The following is a 13,893-nucleotide window of genomic DNA, read 5'->3' as shown; positions in this document are numbered from 1 at the left end:
ACGAAATCCTTCGAGCACCACAATGAATTTTGACAGCATTTTATGTTTTAATAGTCAGTCACGCTAAAGAACGAAAGGGGTATTTTGAACACCGTCCGTGTGGCTTAATGGATAAAACGTCTGACTTCGAATCAGAAAATTGTAGGTTCGAATCCTGTCACAGACGTGGTATCCGATTTGACCAATATTCTGAAGACATCATCAAGATGTTTGCTTCAGTTTGGGCAATATGTTTGAAAAATATTCGCTGAAAAAGGGTTTGAATTACGTGATTTAACGTCCACGTGGCCTAACGGATAAGGCGTCTGACTTCGAATCAGAAGATTGCAAGTTCGAATCCTGCCGTGGACTGGAAATTTCCTCCTGCTTTCGTAACGAAATCCTTCGAGCTCCAAAATGAATTTTGACAGCATTTTATGTTTTAATAGTCAGTCACGCTAAAGAACGAAAGGGGTATTTCGAAAACCGTCCGTGTGGCTTAATGGATAAAACGTCTGACTTCGAATCAGAAAATTGTAGGTTCGAATCCTGTCACAGACGTGGTATCCGTTTTGACCAATATTCTGAAGACATCATCAAGAGGTTTGCTTCACTTTTGGGCAATATGTTTGAAAAATATTCGCTGAAAAAGGGTTTGAATTACGTGATTTAACGTCCAAGCGGCCTAACGGATAAGGCGTCTCACTTCGAATCAGAAGATTGCAGGTTCGAATCCTGCCGTGGACTGTATATTTCCTCCTGCTTTCGTAACGAAATCCTTCGAGCACCAAAACGAATTTTGACCGCATTTTATGTTTTAATAGTCAGTCACGCTAAAGAACGAAAGGGGTATTTTGAACACCGTCCGTGTGGCTTAATGGATAAAACGTCTGACTTCGAATCAGAAAATTGTAGGTTCGAATCCTGTCACAGACGTGGTATCCGTTTTGACCAATATTCTGAAGACATCATCAAGATGTTTCTTCACTTCTGGGCAATATGTTTGAAAAATATTTTTTCGGAAAAAGGGTTTGAATTACGTGATTTAACGTCCACGTGGCCTAACGGATAAGGCGTCTGACTTCGAATCAGAAGATTGCAGGTTCGAATCCTGCCGTGGACTGTAAATTTCCTTCTGCTTTCGTAACGAAATCCTTCGAGCACCAAAACGAATTTTGACCGCATTTTATGTTTTAATAGTCATTCACGCTAAACAACGAAAGGGGTATTTTGAAAACCGACCGTGTGGCTTAATGGATAAAACGTCCGACTTCGAATCAGAAAATTGTAGGTTCGAATCCTGTCACAGACGTGGGTCCGTTTTGACCAATATTCTGAAGACATCATCAAGATGTCTGCTTCACTTTTGGGCAATATGTTTGAAAAATATTCGCTGAAGAAGGGTTTGAATTACGTGATTTAACGTCCACGTGGCCTAACGGATAAGGCGTCTGACTCTGAATCAGAAGATTGCAAGTTCGAATCCTGCCGTGGACTGGAAATTTCCTCCTGCTTTCGTAACGAAATCCTTCGAGCACCAAAACGAATTTTGACCGCATTTTATGTTTTAATAGTCAGTCACGCTAAAGAACGAAAGGGGTATTTCGAAAACCGTCCGTGTGGCTTAATGGATAAAACGTCTGACTTCGAATCAGAAAATTGTAGGTTCGAATCCTGTCACAGACGTGGTATCCGTTTTGACCAATATTCTGAAGACATCATCAAGAGGTTTGCTTCACTTTTGGGCAATATGTTTGAAAAATATTCGATGAAAAAGGGTTTGAATTACGTGATTTAACGTCCACGCGGCCTAACGGATAAGGCGTCTGACTTCGAATCAGAAGATTGCAGGTTCGAATCCTGCCGTGGACTGTGTATTTCCTCCTGCTTTCGTAACGAAATCCTTCGAGCACCAAAAGGAATTTTGACCGCATTTTATGTTTTAATAGTCACTCACGCTAAAGAACGAAAGGGGTATTTTGAAAACCGTCCGTGTGGCTTAATGGATAAAACGTCTGACTTCGAATCAGAAAATTGTAGGTTCGAATAATGTCACAGACGTGGTATCCGTTTTGACCAATATTCTGAAGACATCATCAAGATGTTTGCTTCACTTTTGGGCAATATGTTTGAAAAATATTTTTTCGGAAAAAGGGTTTGAATTACGTGATTTAACGTCCACGTGGACTAACGGATAAGGCGTCTGACTTCGAATCAGAAGATTGCAGGTTCGAATCCTGCCGTGGACTGTAAATTTTCTCCTGCTTTCGTAACGAAATCCTTCGAGCACCAAAACGATTTTTCACCGCATATTATGTTTTAATAGTCAGTCATGCTAAAGAACGAAAGGGGTATTTTGAAAACCGACCGTGTGGCTTAATGGATAAAACATCCGACTTCGAATCAGAAAATTGTAGGTTCGAATCCTGTCACAGACGTGGGTCCGTTTTGACCAATATTCTGAAGACATCATCAAGATGTTTGCTTCACTTTTGGGCAATATGTTTGAAAAATATTCGCTGAAAAAGGGTTTGAATTACGTGATTTAACGTCCACGTGGCCTAACGGATAAGGCGTCTGACTTCGAATCAGAAGATTGCAGGTTCGAATCCTGCCGTGGACTGGAAATTTCCTCCTGCTTTCGTAACGAAATCCTTCGAGCACCAAAACGAATTTTGGCCGCATTTTATGTTTTAACAGTCAGTCACGCTAAAGAACGAAAGGGGTATTTTGACAACCGTCCGTGTGGCTTAATGGATAAAACGTCCGACTTCGAATCAGAAAATTGTAGGTTCGAATCCTGTCACAGACGTGGGTCCGTTTTGACCAATATTCTGAAGACATTATCAAGATGTTTGCTTCACTTTTGGGCAATATGTTTGAAAAATATTCGCTGAAAAAGGGTTTGAATTACGTGATTTAACTTCCACGTGGCCTAACGGATAAGGCGTCTGACTTCGAATCAAAAGATTGCAGGTTCGAATCCTGCCGTGGACTGGAAATTTCCTCCTGCTTTCGTAACGAAATCCTTCGAGCACCAAAACGAATTTTGACCGCATTTTATGTTTTAATAGTCAGTCAAGCTAAAGAACGAAAGGGGTATTTTGAAAACCGACCGTGTGGCTTAATGGATAAAACGTCCGACTACGAATCAGAAAATTGTAGGTTCGAATCCTGTCACAGACGTGGTATCTGTTTTGACCAATATTCTGAAGACATCATCAAGATGTCTGCTTCACTTTTGGGCAATATGTTTGAAAAATATTCGCTGAAAAAGGGTTTGAATTACGTGATTTAACGTCCACGTGGCCTAACGGATAAGGCGTCTGACTTCGAATCAAAAGATTGCAGGTTCGAATCCTGCCGTGGACTGGAAATTTCCTCCTGCTTTCGTAACGAAATCCTTCGAGCACCAAAACGAATTTTGACCCCATTTTATGTTTTAATAGTCAGTCCCGCTGAAGAACGAAAGGGGTATTTTGAAAACAGTCCGTGTGGCTTAATGGATAAAACGTCCGACTTTGAATCAGAAAATTGTAGGTTCGAATCCTGTCACAGACGTGGTATCCGTTTTGACCGATATTATGAAGACATCATCAAGATGTTTGCTTCACTTTTGGGCAATATGTTTGAAAAATATTCGCTGAAAAAGGGTTTGAATTACGTGATTTAACTTCCACGTGGCCTAACGGATAAGGCGTCTGACTTCGAATCAAAAGATTTCAGGTTCGAATCCTGCCGTGGACTGGAAATTTCCTCCTGCTTTCGTAAAGAAATCCTTCGAGCACCAAAACGAATTTTGACCGCATTTTATGTTTTAATAGTCAGTCCCGCTGAAGAACGAAAGGGGTATTTTGAAAACAGTCCGTGTGGCTTAATGGATAAAACGTCCGACTTCGAATCAGAAAATTGTAGGTTCGAATCCTGTCACAGACGTGGTATCTGTTTTGACCAATATTCTGAAGACATCATCAAGATGTTTGCTTCACTTTTGGGCAATATGTTTGAAAAATATTCGCTGAATAAGGGTTTGAATTACGTGATTTAACGTCCACGTGGCCTAACGGATAAGGCGTCAGACTTCGAATCAGAAGATTGCAGGTTCGAATCCTGCCGTGGACTGGAAATTTCCTCCTGCTTTCGTAACGAAATCCTTCGAGCACCAAAACGAATTTTGACCGCATTTTATGTTTTAATAGTCAGTCCCGCTGAAGAACGAATTGGTATTTTGAAAACAGTCCGTGTGGCTTAATGGATAAAACGTCCGACTTCGAATCAGAAAATTGTAGGTTCGAATCCTGTCACAGACGTGGTATCTGTTTTGACCAATATTCTGAAGACATCATCAAGATGTTTGCTTCACTTTTGGGCAATATGTTTGAAAAATATTCGCTGAAAAAGGGTTTGAATTACGTGATTTAACGTCCACGTGGCCTAACGGATAAGGCGTCAGACTTCGAATCAGAAGATTGTAGGTTCGAATCCTGCCGTGGACTGGAAATTTCCTCCTGCTTTCGTAACGAAATCCTTCGAGCACCAAAACGAATTTTGACCGCATTTTATGTTTTAATAGTCAGTCAAGCTAAAGAACGAAAGAGGTATTTTGAAAACCGACCGTGTGGCTTAATGGATAAAACGTCCGACTACGAATCAGAAAATTGTAGGTTCGAATCCTGTCACAGACGTGGTATCTGTTTTGACCAATATTCTGAAGACATCATCAAGATGTCTGCTTCACTTTTGGGCAATATGTTTGAAAAATATTCGCTGAATAAGGGTTTGAATTACGTGATTTAACGTCCACGTGGCCTAACGGATAAGGCGTCTGACTTCGAATCAGAAGATTGCAGGTTCGAATCCTGCCGTGGACTGGAAATTTCCTCCTGCTTTCGTAACGAAATCCTTCGAGCACCAAAACGAATTTTGACCGCATTTTATGTTTTAATAGTCAGTCACGCTAAAGAACGAAAGGGGTATTTCGAAAACCGTCCGTGTGGCTTAATGGATAAAACGTCTGACTTCGAATCAGAAAATTGTAGGTTCGAATCCTGTCACAGACGTGGTATCCGTTTTGACCAATATTCTGAAGACATCATCAAGAGGTTTGCTTCACTTTTGGGCAATATGTTTGAAAAATATTCGCTGAAAAAGAGTTTGAATTACGTGATTTAACGTCCACGCGGCCTAACGGATAAGGCGTCTGACTTCGAATCAGAAGATTGCAGGTTCGAATCCTGCCGTGGACTGTATATTTCCTCCTGCTTTCGTAACGAAATCCTTCGAGCACCAAAACGAATTTTGACCGCATTTTATGTTTTAATAGTCACTCACGCTAAAGAACGAAAGGGGTATTTTGAAAACCGTCCGTGTGGCTTAATGGATAAAATGTCTGACTTCGAATCAGAAAATTGTAGGTTCGAATCCTGTCACAGACGTGGTATCCGTTTTGACCAATATTCTGAAGACATCATCAAGATGTTTGCTTCACTTTTGGGCAATATGTTTGAAAAATATTTTTTCGGAAAAAGGGTTTGAATTACGTGATTTAACGTCCACGTGGACTAACGGATAAGGCGTCTGACTTCGAATCAGAAGATTGCAGGTTCGAATCCTGCCGTGGACTGTAAATTTTCTCCTGCTTTCGTAACGAAATCCTTCGAGCACCAAAACGAATTTTGACCGCATTTTATGTTTTAATAGTCAGTCACGCTAAAGAACGAAAGGGGTATTTCGAAAACCGTCCGTGTGGCTTAATGGATAAAACGTCTGACTTCGAATCAGAAAATTGTAGGTTCGAATCCTGTCACAGACGTGGTATCCGTTTTGACCAATATTCTGAAGACATCATCAAGAGGTTTGCTTCACTTTTGGGCAATATGTTTGAAAAATATTCGCTGAAAAAGGGTTTGAATTACGTGATTTAACGTCCACGCGGCCTAACGGATAAGGCGTCTGACTTCGAATCAGAAGATTGCAGGTTCGAATCCTGCCGTGGACTGTATATTTCCTCCTGCTTTCGTAACGAAATCCTTCGAGCACCAAAAGGAATTTTGACCGCATTTTATGTTTTAATAGTCACTCACGCTAAAGAACGAAAGGGGTATTTTGAAAACCGTCCGTGTGGCTTAATGGATAAAACGTCTGACTTCGAATCAGAAAATTGTAGGTTCGAATAATGTCACAGACGTGGTATCCGTTTTGACCAATATTCTGAAGACATCATCAAGATGTTTGCTTCACTTTTGGGCAATATGTTTGAAAAATATTTTTTCGGAAAAAGGGTTTGAATTACGTGATTTAACGTCCACGTGGACTAACGGATAAGGCGTCTGACTTCGAATCAGAAGATTGCAGGTTCGAATCCTGCCGTGGACTGTAAATTTTCTCCTGCTTTCGTAACGAAATCCTTCGAGCACCAAAACGAATTTTGACCGCATTTTATGTTTTAATAGTCATTCACGCTAAAGAACGAAAGGGGTATTTTGAAAACCGACCGTGTGGCTTAATGGATAAAACGTCCGACTACGAATCAGAAAATTGTAGGTTCGAATCCTGTCACAGACGTGGTATCTGTTTTGACCAATATTCTGAAGACATCATCAAGATGTCTGCTTCACTTTTGGGCAATATGTTTGAAAAATATTCGCTGAAAAAGGGTTTGAATTACGTGATTTAACGTCCACGTGGCCTAACGGATAAGGCGTCTGACTTCGAATCAAAAGATTGCAGGTTCGAATACTGCCGTGGACTGGAAATTTCCTCCTGCTTTCGTAACGAAATCCTTCGAGCACCAAAACGAATTTTGACCGCATTTTATGTTTTAATAGTCAGTCCCGCTGAAGAACGAAAGGGGTATTTTGAAAACAGTCCGTGTGGCTTAATGGATAAAACGTCCGACTTTGAATCAGAAAATTGTAGGTTCGAATCCTGTCACAGACGTGGTATCCGTTTCGACCGATATTATGAAGACATCATCAAGATGTTTGCTTCACTTTTGGGCAATATGTTTGAAAAATATTCGCTGAAAAAGGGTTTGAATTACGTGATTTAACTTCCACGTGGCCTAACGGATAAGGCGTCTGACTTCGAATCAAAAGATTTCAGGTTCGAATCCTGCCGTGGACTGGAAATTTCCTCCTGCTTTCGTAAAGAAATCCTTCGAGCACCAAAACGAATTTTGACCGCATTTTATGTTTTAATAGTCAGTCCCGCTGAAGAACGAAAGGGGTATTTTGAAAACAGTCCGTGTGGCTTAATGGATAAAACGTCCGACTTCGAATCAGAAAATTGTAGGTTCGAATCCTGTCACAGACGTGGTATCTGTTTTGACCAATATTCTGAAGACATCATCAAGATGTTTGCTTCACTTTTGGGCAATATGTTTGAAAAATATTCGCTGAATAAGGGTTTGAATTACGTGATTTAACGTCCACGTGGCCTAACGGATAAGGCGTCAGACTTCGAATCAGAAGATTGCAGGTTCGAATCCTGCCGTGGACTGGAAATTTCCTCCTGCTTTCGTAACGAAATCCTTCGAGCACCAAAACGAATTTTGACCGCATTTTATGTTTTAATAGTCACTCACGCTAAAGAACGAAAGGGGTATTTTGAAAACCGTCCGTGTGGCTTAATGGATAAAACGTCTGACTTCGAATCAGAAAATTGTAGGTTCGAATCCTGTCACAGACGTGGTATCCGTTTTGACCAATATTCTGAAGACATCATCAAGATGTTTGCTTCACTTTTGGGCAATATGTTTGAAAAATATTTTTTCGGAAAAAGGGTTTGAATTACGTGATTTAACGTCCACGTGGCCTAACGGATAAGGCGTCTGACTTCGAATCAGAAGATTGCAGGTTCGAATCCTGCCGTGGACTGGAAATTTCCTCCTGCTTTCGTAACGAAATCCTTCGAGCACCAAAACGAATTTTGACCGCATTTTATGTTTTAATAGTCAGTCAAGCTAAAGAACGAAAGGGGTATTTTGAAAACCGACCGTGTGGCTTAATGGATAAAACGTCCGACTACGAATCAGAAAATTGTAGGTTCGAATCCTGTCACAGACGTGGTATCTGTTTTGACCAATATTCTGAAGACATCATCAAGATGTCTGCTTCAATTTTGGGCAATATGTTTGAAAAATATTCGCTGAATAAGGGTTTGAATTACGTGATTTAACGTCCACGTGGCCTAACGGATAAGGCGTTAGACTTTGAATCAGAAGATTGCAGGTTCGAATCCTGTCGTGGACTGGAAATTTCCTCCTGCTTTCGTAACGAAATCCTTCGAGCACCAAAACGAATTTTGACCGCATTTTATGTTTTAATAGTCAGTCAAGCTAAAGAACGAAAGGGGTATTTTGAAAACCGACCGTGTGGCTTAATGGATAAAACGTCCGACTACGAATCAGAAAATTGTAGGTTCGAATCCTGTCACAGACGTGGTATCTGTTTTGACCAATATTCTGAAGACATCATCAAGATGTCTGCTTCACTTTTGGGCAATATGTTTGAAAAATATTCGCTGAAAAAGGGTTTGAATTACGTGATTTAACGTCCACGTGGCCTAACGGATAAGGCGTCTGACTTCGAATCAAAAGATTGCAGGTTCGAATCCTGCCGTGGACTGGAAATTTCCTCCTGCTTTCGTAACGAAATACTTCGAGCACCAAAACGAATTTTCACCGCATTTTATGTTTTAATAGTCAGTCACGCTAAAGAACGAAAGGGGTATTTTGAAAACCGACCGTGTGGCTTAATGGATAAAACGTCCGACTACGAATCCGAAAATTGTAGGTTCGAATCCTGTCACAGAGGTGGTATCTGTTTTGACCAATATTCTGAAGACATCATCAAGATGTCTGCTTCACGTTTGGGCAATATGTTTGAAAAATATTCGCTGAAAAAGGGTTTGAATTACGTGATTTAACGTCCACGTGGCCTAACGGATAAGGCGTCTGACTTCGAATCAGAAGATTGCAGGTTCGAATCCTGCCGTGGACTGGAAATTTCCTCCTGCTTTCGTAACGAAATCCTTCGAGCACCAAAACGAATTTTCACCGCATTTTATGTTTTAATAGTCAGTCACGCTAAAGAACGAAAGGGGTATTTTGAAAACCGACCGTGTGGCTTAATGGATAAAACGTCCGACTACGAATCCGAAAATTGTAGGTTCGAATCCTGTCACAGAGGTGGTATCTGTTTTGACCAATATTCTGAAGACATCATCAAGATGTCTGCTTCACGTTTGGGCAATATGTTTGAAAAATATTCGCTGAAAAAGGGTTTGAATTACGTGATTTAACGTCCACGTGGCCTAACGGATAAGGCGTCTGACTTCGAATCAGAAGATTGCAGGTTCGAATCCTGCCGTGGACTGGAAATTTCCTCCTGCTTTCGTAACGAAATCCTTCGAGCACCAAAACGAATTTTGACCGCATTTTATGTTTTAATAGTCAGTCACGCTAAAGAACGAAAGGGGTATTTTGAAAACCGACCGTGTGGCTTAATGGATAAAACGTCCGACTTCGATGCAGAAAATTGTAGGTTCGAATCCTGTCACAGACGTGGTATCCGTTTTGACCAATATTCTGAAGACATCAGCAAGATGTTTGCTTCACTTTTGGGCAATGTGTTTGAAAAATATTCTCTGAAAAAGGGTTTGAATTACGCGATTTAACGTCCACGTGGCCTAACGGATAAGGCCTCTGACTTCGAATCAGAAGATTGCATGCTCGAATCCTTCCGTGGACTGGAAATTTCCTACTGCTTTCGTAACGAAACCCTTCGAGCACCAAAACGAATTTTGACCGCATTTTATGTTTTAATAGACAGTCACGCTAAAGAACGAAAGGGGTATTTTGAAAACCGTCCGTGTGGCTTAATAGACAAAACGTCTGACTTCGAATCAAAAAATTGTAGGTTCGAATCCTGTCACAGACGTGGTATCCGTTTTGACCAGTATTCTGAAGACATCATCAAGATGTTTGCTTCACTTTTGGGCAATATGTTTGAAAAATATTCGCTGAAAAAGGGTTTGAATTACGTGATTTAACGTCCACGTGGCCTAACGGATAAGGCGTCTGACTTCGAATCAGAAGATTGCAGGTTCGAATCCTGCCATGGACTGGAAATTTCCTCCTGCTTTCGTAACGACATCCTTCGAGCACCAAAACGAATTTTGACCGCATTTTATGTTTTAATAGTCAGTCACGCTAAAGAAAGAAGGAATTGGTATTTTGAAAACCGTCCGTGTGGCTTAATGGATAAAACGTCTGACTTCGAATCAGAAAATTGTATATTCGAATCCTGTCACAGACGTGGTATCCGTTTTGACCAATATTCTGAAGACATCATCAAGATGTTTGCTTCACTTTTGGGCAATATGTTTGAAAAATATTCGCTGAAAAAGGGTTTGAATTACGTGATTTAACATCCACGTGGCCTAACGGATAAGGCGTCTGACTTCGAATCAGAAGTTTAGAGGATCGAATCCTGAAGTGGACTGGAAATTTCCTCCTGCTTTCGTAACGAAATCCTTCGAGCACCAAAACGAATTTTGACCGCATTTTATGTTTTAATAGTCAGTCACGCTAAAGAAAGAAGGAATTGGTATTTTGAAAACCGTCCGTGTGGCTTAATGGATAAAACGTCCGACTTCGAATCAGAAAATTGTAGGTTCGAATCCTGTCACAGACGTGGTATCCGTTTTGACCAATATTCTGAAGACATCATCAAGATGTCTGCTTCACTTTTGGGCAATATGTTTGAAAAATATTCGCTGAAAAAGGGTTTGAATTACGTGATTTAACGTCCACGTGGCCTAACGGATAAGGCGTCTGACTTCGAATCAAAAGATTGCAGGTTCGAATCCTGCCGTGGACTGGAAATTTCCTCCTGCTTTCGTAACGAAATCCTTCGAGCACCAAAACGAATTTTGACCGCATATTATGTTTTAATAGTCAGTCCCGCTGAAGAACGAAAGGGGTATTTTGAAAACAGTCCGTGTGGCTTAATGGATAAAACGTCCGACTTTGAATCAGAAAATTGTAGGTTCGAATCCTGTCACAGACGTGGTATCCGTTTTGACCGATATTATGAAGACATCATCAAGATGTTTGCTTCACTTTTGGGCAATATGTTTGAAAAATATTCGCTGAAAAAGGGTTTGAATTACGTGATTTAACTTCCACGTGGCCTAACGGATAAGGCGTCTGACTTCGAATCAAAAGATTTCAGGTTCAAATCCTGCCGTGGACTGGAAATTTCCTCCTGCTTTCGTAAAGAAATCCTTCGAGCACCAAAACGAATTTTGACCGCATTTTATGTTTTAATAGTCAGTCCCGCTGAAGAACGAAAGGGGTATTTTGAAAACAGTCCGTGTGGCTTAATGGATAAAACGTCCGACTTCGAATCAGAAAATTGTAGGTTCGAATCCTGTCACAGACGTGGTATCTGTTTTGACCAATATTCTGAAGACATCATCAAGATGTTTGCTTCACTTTTGGGCAATATGTTTGAAAAATATTCGCTGAATAAGGGTTTGAATTACGTGATTTAACGTCCACGTGGCCTAACGGATAAGGCGTCAGACTTCGAATCAGAAGATTGCAGGTTCGAATCCTGCCGTGGACTGGAAATTTCCTCCTGCTTTCGTAACGAAATCCTTCGAGCACCAAAACGAATTTTGACCGCATTTTATGTTTTAATAGTCAGTCCCGCTGAAGAACGAATTGGTATTTTGAAAACAGTCCGTGTGGCTTAATGGATAAAACGTCCGACTTCGAATCAGAAAATTGTAGGTTCGAATCCTGTCACAGACGTGGTATCTGTTTTGACCAATATTCTGAAGACATCATCAAGATGTTTGCTTCACTTTTGGGCAATATGTTTGAAAAATATTCGCTGAAAAAGGGTTTGAATTACGTGATTTAACGTCCACGTGGCCTAACGGATAAGGCGTCAGACTTCGAATCAGAAGATTGCAGGTTCGAATCCTGCCGTGGACTGGAAATTTCCTCCTGCTTTCGTAACGAAATCCTTCTAGCACCAAAACGAATTTTGACCGCATTTTATGTTTTAATAGTCAGTCAAGCTAAAGAACGAAAGAGGTATTTTGAAAACCGACCGTGTGGCTTAATGGATAAAACGTCCGACTACGAATCAGAAAATTGTAGGTTCGAATCCTGTCACAGACGTGGTATCTGTTTTGACCAATATTCTGAAGACATCATCAAGATGTCTGCTTCACTTTTGGGCAATATGTTTGAAAAATATTCGCTGAATAAGGGTTTGAATTACGTGATTTAACGTCCACGTGGCCTAACGGATAAGGCGTCTGACTTCGAATCAGAAGATTGCAGGTTCGAATCCTGCCGTGGACTGGAAATTTCCTCCTGCTTTCGTAACGAAATACTTCGAGCACCAAAACGAATTTTCACCGCATTTTATGTTTTAATAGTCAGTCACGCTAAAGAACGAAAGGGGCATTTTGAAAACCGTCCGTGTGGCTTAATGGATAAAACGTCCGACTTCGAATCAAAAAATTGTAGGTTCGAATCCTGTCACAGACGTGGTATCAGTTTTGACCAATATTCTGAAGACATCATCAAGATGTTTGCTTCACTTTTGGGCAATATGTTTGAAAAATATTCGCTGAAAAAGGGTTTGAATTACGTGATTTAACGTCCACGTGGCCTAACGGATAAGGCGTCTGACTTCGAATCAGAAGATTGCAGGTTCGAATCCTACCATGGACTGGAAATTTCCTCCTGCTTTCGTAACGAAATACTTCGAGCACCAAAACTAATTTTGACCGCATTTTATGTTTTAATAGTCAGTCACGCTAAAGAAAGAAGGAATTGGTATTTTGAAAACCGTCCGTGTGGCTTAATGGATAAAACGTCCGACTTCGAATCAGAAAATTGTAGGTTCGAATCCTGTCACAGACGTGGTATCCGTTTTGACCAATATTCTGAAGACATCATCAAGATGTTTGCTTCACCTTTGGGCAATATGTTTGAAAAATATTCGCTTAAAAAGGGTTTGAATTACGTGATTTAACGTCCACGTGGCCTAACGGATAAGGCGTCTGACTTCGAATCAGAAGATTGCAGGTTCGAATCCTGCCGTGGACTGGAAATTTCCTCCTGCTTTCGTAACGAAATCCTTCGAGCACCAAAACGAATTTTGAACGCATTTTATGTTTTAATAGTCAGTCAAGCTAAAGAACGAAAGGGGTATTTTGAAAACCGACCGTGTGGCTTAATGGATAAAACGTCCGACTACGAATCAGAAAATTGTAGGTTCGAATCCTGTCACAGACGTGGTATCTGTTTTGACCAATATTCTGAAGACATCATCAAGATGTCTGCTTCACTTTTGGGCAATATGTTTGAAAAATATTCGCTGAATAAGGGTTTGAATTACGTGATTTAACGTCCACGTGGCCTAACGGATAAGGCGTCTGACTTCGAATCAGAAGTTTAGAGGATCGAATCCTGAAGTGGACTGGAAATTTCCTCCTGCTTTCGTAACGAAATCCTTCGAGCACCAAAACGAATTTTGACCGCATTTTATGTTTTAATAGTCAGTCACGCTAAAGAAAGAAGGAATTGGTGTTTTGAAAACCGTCCCTGTGTCTTAATGGATAAAACGTCCGACTTCGAATCAGAAAATTGTAGGTTCGAATCCTGTCACAGACGTGGTATCCGTTTTGACCAATATTCTGAAGACATCATCAAGATGTTTGCTTCACCTTTGGGCAATATGTTTGAAAAATATTCGCTGAAAAAGGGTTTGAATTACGTGATTTAACGTCCACGTGGCCTAACGGATAAGGCGTCTGACTTCGAATCAGAAGATTGCAGGTTCGAATCCTGCCGTGGACTGGAAATTTCCTCCTGCTTTCGTAACG

The 13,893-nt window shown here is 40.7% G+C and overlaps 30 non-coding genes across 30 annotated transcripts; all 30 read left to right on the top strand.

Annotated features, from left to right (window-relative positions):
• The first annotated feature begins 278 nt into the window (after positions 1-278).
• Positions 279-351, top strand: Trnar-ucg (transfer RNA arginine (anticodon UCG)). The gene has a single exon. It is a non-coding gene; the product is annotated as a tRNA-Arg (tRNA).
• A 678-nt stretch (positions 352-1,029) lies between these two features.
• Positions 1,030-1,102, top strand: Trnar-ucg (transfer RNA arginine (anticodon UCG)). Its single transcript has one exon. It is a non-coding gene; the product is annotated as a tRNA-Arg (tRNA).
• Positions 1,103-1,403: 301 nt separating this feature from the next.
• On the top strand, positions 1,404-1,476 carry Trnaq-cug (transfer RNA glutamine (anticodon CUG)). Its single transcript has one exon. It is a non-coding gene; the product is annotated as a tRNA-Gln (tRNA).
• Positions 1,477-1,778: 302 nt separating this feature from the next.
• Trnar-ucg (transfer RNA arginine (anticodon UCG)) lies at positions 1,779-1,851 on the top strand. The gene has a single exon. It is a non-coding gene; the product is annotated as a tRNA-Arg (tRNA).
• A 304-nt stretch (positions 1,852-2,155) lies between these two features.
• Trnar-ucg (transfer RNA arginine (anticodon UCG)) lies at positions 2,156-2,228 on the top strand. The gene has a single exon. It is a non-coding gene; the product is annotated as a tRNA-Arg (tRNA).
• A 301-nt stretch (positions 2,229-2,529) lies between these two features.
• On the top strand, positions 2,530-2,602 carry Trnar-ucg (transfer RNA arginine (anticodon UCG)). The gene has a single exon. It is a non-coding gene; the product is annotated as a tRNA-Arg (tRNA).
• A 301-nt stretch (positions 2,603-2,903) lies between these two features.
• Positions 2,904-2,976, top strand: Trnar-ucg (transfer RNA arginine (anticodon UCG)). Its single transcript has one exon. It is a non-coding gene; the product is annotated as a tRNA-Arg (tRNA).
• Positions 2,977-3,278: 302 nt separating this feature from the next.
• On the top strand, positions 3,279-3,351 carry Trnar-ucg (transfer RNA arginine (anticodon UCG)). Its single transcript has one exon. It is a non-coding gene; the product is annotated as a tRNA-Arg (tRNA).
• Positions 3,352-4,028: 677 nt separating this feature from the next.
• On the top strand, positions 4,029-4,101 carry Trnar-ucg (transfer RNA arginine (anticodon UCG)). Its single transcript has one exon. It is a non-coding gene; the product is annotated as a tRNA-Arg (tRNA).
• Positions 4,102-4,402: 301 nt separating this feature from the next.
• Positions 4,403-4,475, top strand: Trnar-ucg (transfer RNA arginine (anticodon UCG)). Its single transcript has one exon. It is a non-coding gene; the product is annotated as a tRNA-Arg (tRNA).
• Positions 4,476-4,777: 302 nt separating this feature from the next.
• Positions 4,778-4,850, top strand: Trnar-ucg (transfer RNA arginine (anticodon UCG)). Its single transcript has one exon. It is a non-coding gene; the product is annotated as a tRNA-Arg (tRNA).
• A 302-nt stretch (positions 4,851-5,152) lies between these two features.
• On the top strand, positions 5,153-5,225 carry Trnar-ucg (transfer RNA arginine (anticodon UCG)). Its single transcript has one exon. It is a non-coding gene; the product is annotated as a tRNA-Arg (tRNA).
• Positions 5,226-5,529: 304 nt separating this feature from the next.
• Positions 5,530-5,602, top strand: Trnar-ucg (transfer RNA arginine (anticodon UCG)). The gene has a single exon. It is a non-coding gene; the product is annotated as a tRNA-Arg (tRNA).
• Positions 5,603-5,904: 302 nt separating this feature from the next.
• Positions 5,905-5,977, top strand: Trnar-ucg (transfer RNA arginine (anticodon UCG)). The gene has a single exon. It is a non-coding gene; the product is annotated as a tRNA-Arg (tRNA).
• Positions 5,978-6,281: 304 nt separating this feature from the next.
• On the top strand, positions 6,282-6,354 carry Trnar-ucg (transfer RNA arginine (anticodon UCG)). The gene has a single exon. It is a non-coding gene; the product is annotated as a tRNA-Arg (tRNA).
• A 302-nt stretch (positions 6,355-6,656) lies between these two features.
• Positions 6,657-6,729, top strand: Trnar-ucg (transfer RNA arginine (anticodon UCG)). The gene has a single exon. It is a non-coding gene; the product is annotated as a tRNA-Arg (tRNA).
• A 677-nt stretch (positions 6,730-7,406) lies between these two features.
• On the top strand, positions 7,407-7,479 carry Trnar-ucg (transfer RNA arginine (anticodon UCG)). The gene has a single exon. It is a non-coding gene; the product is annotated as a tRNA-Arg (tRNA).
• A 304-nt stretch (positions 7,480-7,783) lies between these two features.
• On the top strand, positions 7,784-7,856 carry Trnar-ucg (transfer RNA arginine (anticodon UCG)). The gene has a single exon. It is a non-coding gene; the product is annotated as a tRNA-Arg (tRNA).
• A 302-nt stretch (positions 7,857-8,158) lies between these two features.
• Positions 8,159-8,231, top strand: Trnaq-uug (transfer RNA glutamine (anticodon UUG)). The gene has a single exon. It is a non-coding gene; the product is annotated as a tRNA-Gln (tRNA).
• A 302-nt stretch (positions 8,232-8,533) lies between these two features.
• Trnar-ucg (transfer RNA arginine (anticodon UCG)) lies at positions 8,534-8,606 on the top strand. The gene has a single exon. It is a non-coding gene; the product is annotated as a tRNA-Arg (tRNA).
• Positions 8,607-8,908: 302 nt separating this feature from the next.
• On the top strand, positions 8,909-8,981 carry Trnar-ucg (transfer RNA arginine (anticodon UCG)). Its single transcript has one exon. It is a non-coding gene; the product is annotated as a tRNA-Arg (tRNA).
• Positions 8,982-9,283: 302 nt separating this feature from the next.
• Trnar-ucg (transfer RNA arginine (anticodon UCG)) lies at positions 9,284-9,356 on the top strand. The gene has a single exon. It is a non-coding gene; the product is annotated as a tRNA-Arg (tRNA).
• A 677-nt stretch (positions 9,357-10,033) lies between these two features.
• Positions 10,034-10,106, top strand: Trnar-ucg (transfer RNA arginine (anticodon UCG)). The gene has a single exon. It is a non-coding gene; the product is annotated as a tRNA-Arg (tRNA).
• Positions 10,107-10,789: 683 nt separating this feature from the next.
• Trnar-ucg (transfer RNA arginine (anticodon UCG)) lies at positions 10,790-10,862 on the top strand. The gene has a single exon. It is a non-coding gene; the product is annotated as a tRNA-Arg (tRNA).
• A 677-nt stretch (positions 10,863-11,539) lies between these two features.
• Positions 11,540-11,612, top strand: Trnar-ucg (transfer RNA arginine (anticodon UCG)). The gene has a single exon. It is a non-coding gene; the product is annotated as a tRNA-Arg (tRNA).
• Positions 11,613-11,913: 301 nt separating this feature from the next.
• Positions 11,914-11,986, top strand: Trnar-ucg (transfer RNA arginine (anticodon UCG)). Its single transcript has one exon. It is a non-coding gene; the product is annotated as a tRNA-Arg (tRNA).
• Positions 11,987-12,288: 302 nt separating this feature from the next.
• Trnar-ucg (transfer RNA arginine (anticodon UCG)) lies at positions 12,289-12,361 on the top strand. Its single transcript has one exon. It is a non-coding gene; the product is annotated as a tRNA-Arg (tRNA).
• A 302-nt stretch (positions 12,362-12,663) lies between these two features.
• On the top strand, positions 12,664-12,736 carry Trnar-ucg (transfer RNA arginine (anticodon UCG)). The gene has a single exon. It is a non-coding gene; the product is annotated as a tRNA-Arg (tRNA).
• Positions 12,737-13,041: 305 nt separating this feature from the next.
• Positions 13,042-13,114, top strand: Trnar-ucg (transfer RNA arginine (anticodon UCG)). Its single transcript has one exon. It is a non-coding gene; the product is annotated as a tRNA-Arg (tRNA).
• A 680-nt stretch (positions 13,115-13,794) lies between these two features.
• Positions 13,795-13,867, top strand: Trnar-ucg (transfer RNA arginine (anticodon UCG)). The gene has a single exon. It is a non-coding gene; the product is annotated as a tRNA-Arg (tRNA).
• Positions 13,868-13,893: the final 26 nt, after the last annotated feature.

The sequence above is a fragment of the Argiope bruennichi genome, chromosome 10 (genome assembly GCF_947563725.1).
Source record: "Argiope bruennichi chromosome 10, qqArgBrue1.1, whole genome shotgun sequence".
In the NCBI taxonomy this organism is placed as follows: Eukaryota; Metazoa; Arthropoda; class Arachnida; order Araneae; family Araneidae; genus Argiope; species Argiope bruennichi.
This window is presented reverse-complemented; position numbering and strand designations above follow the sequence as displayed.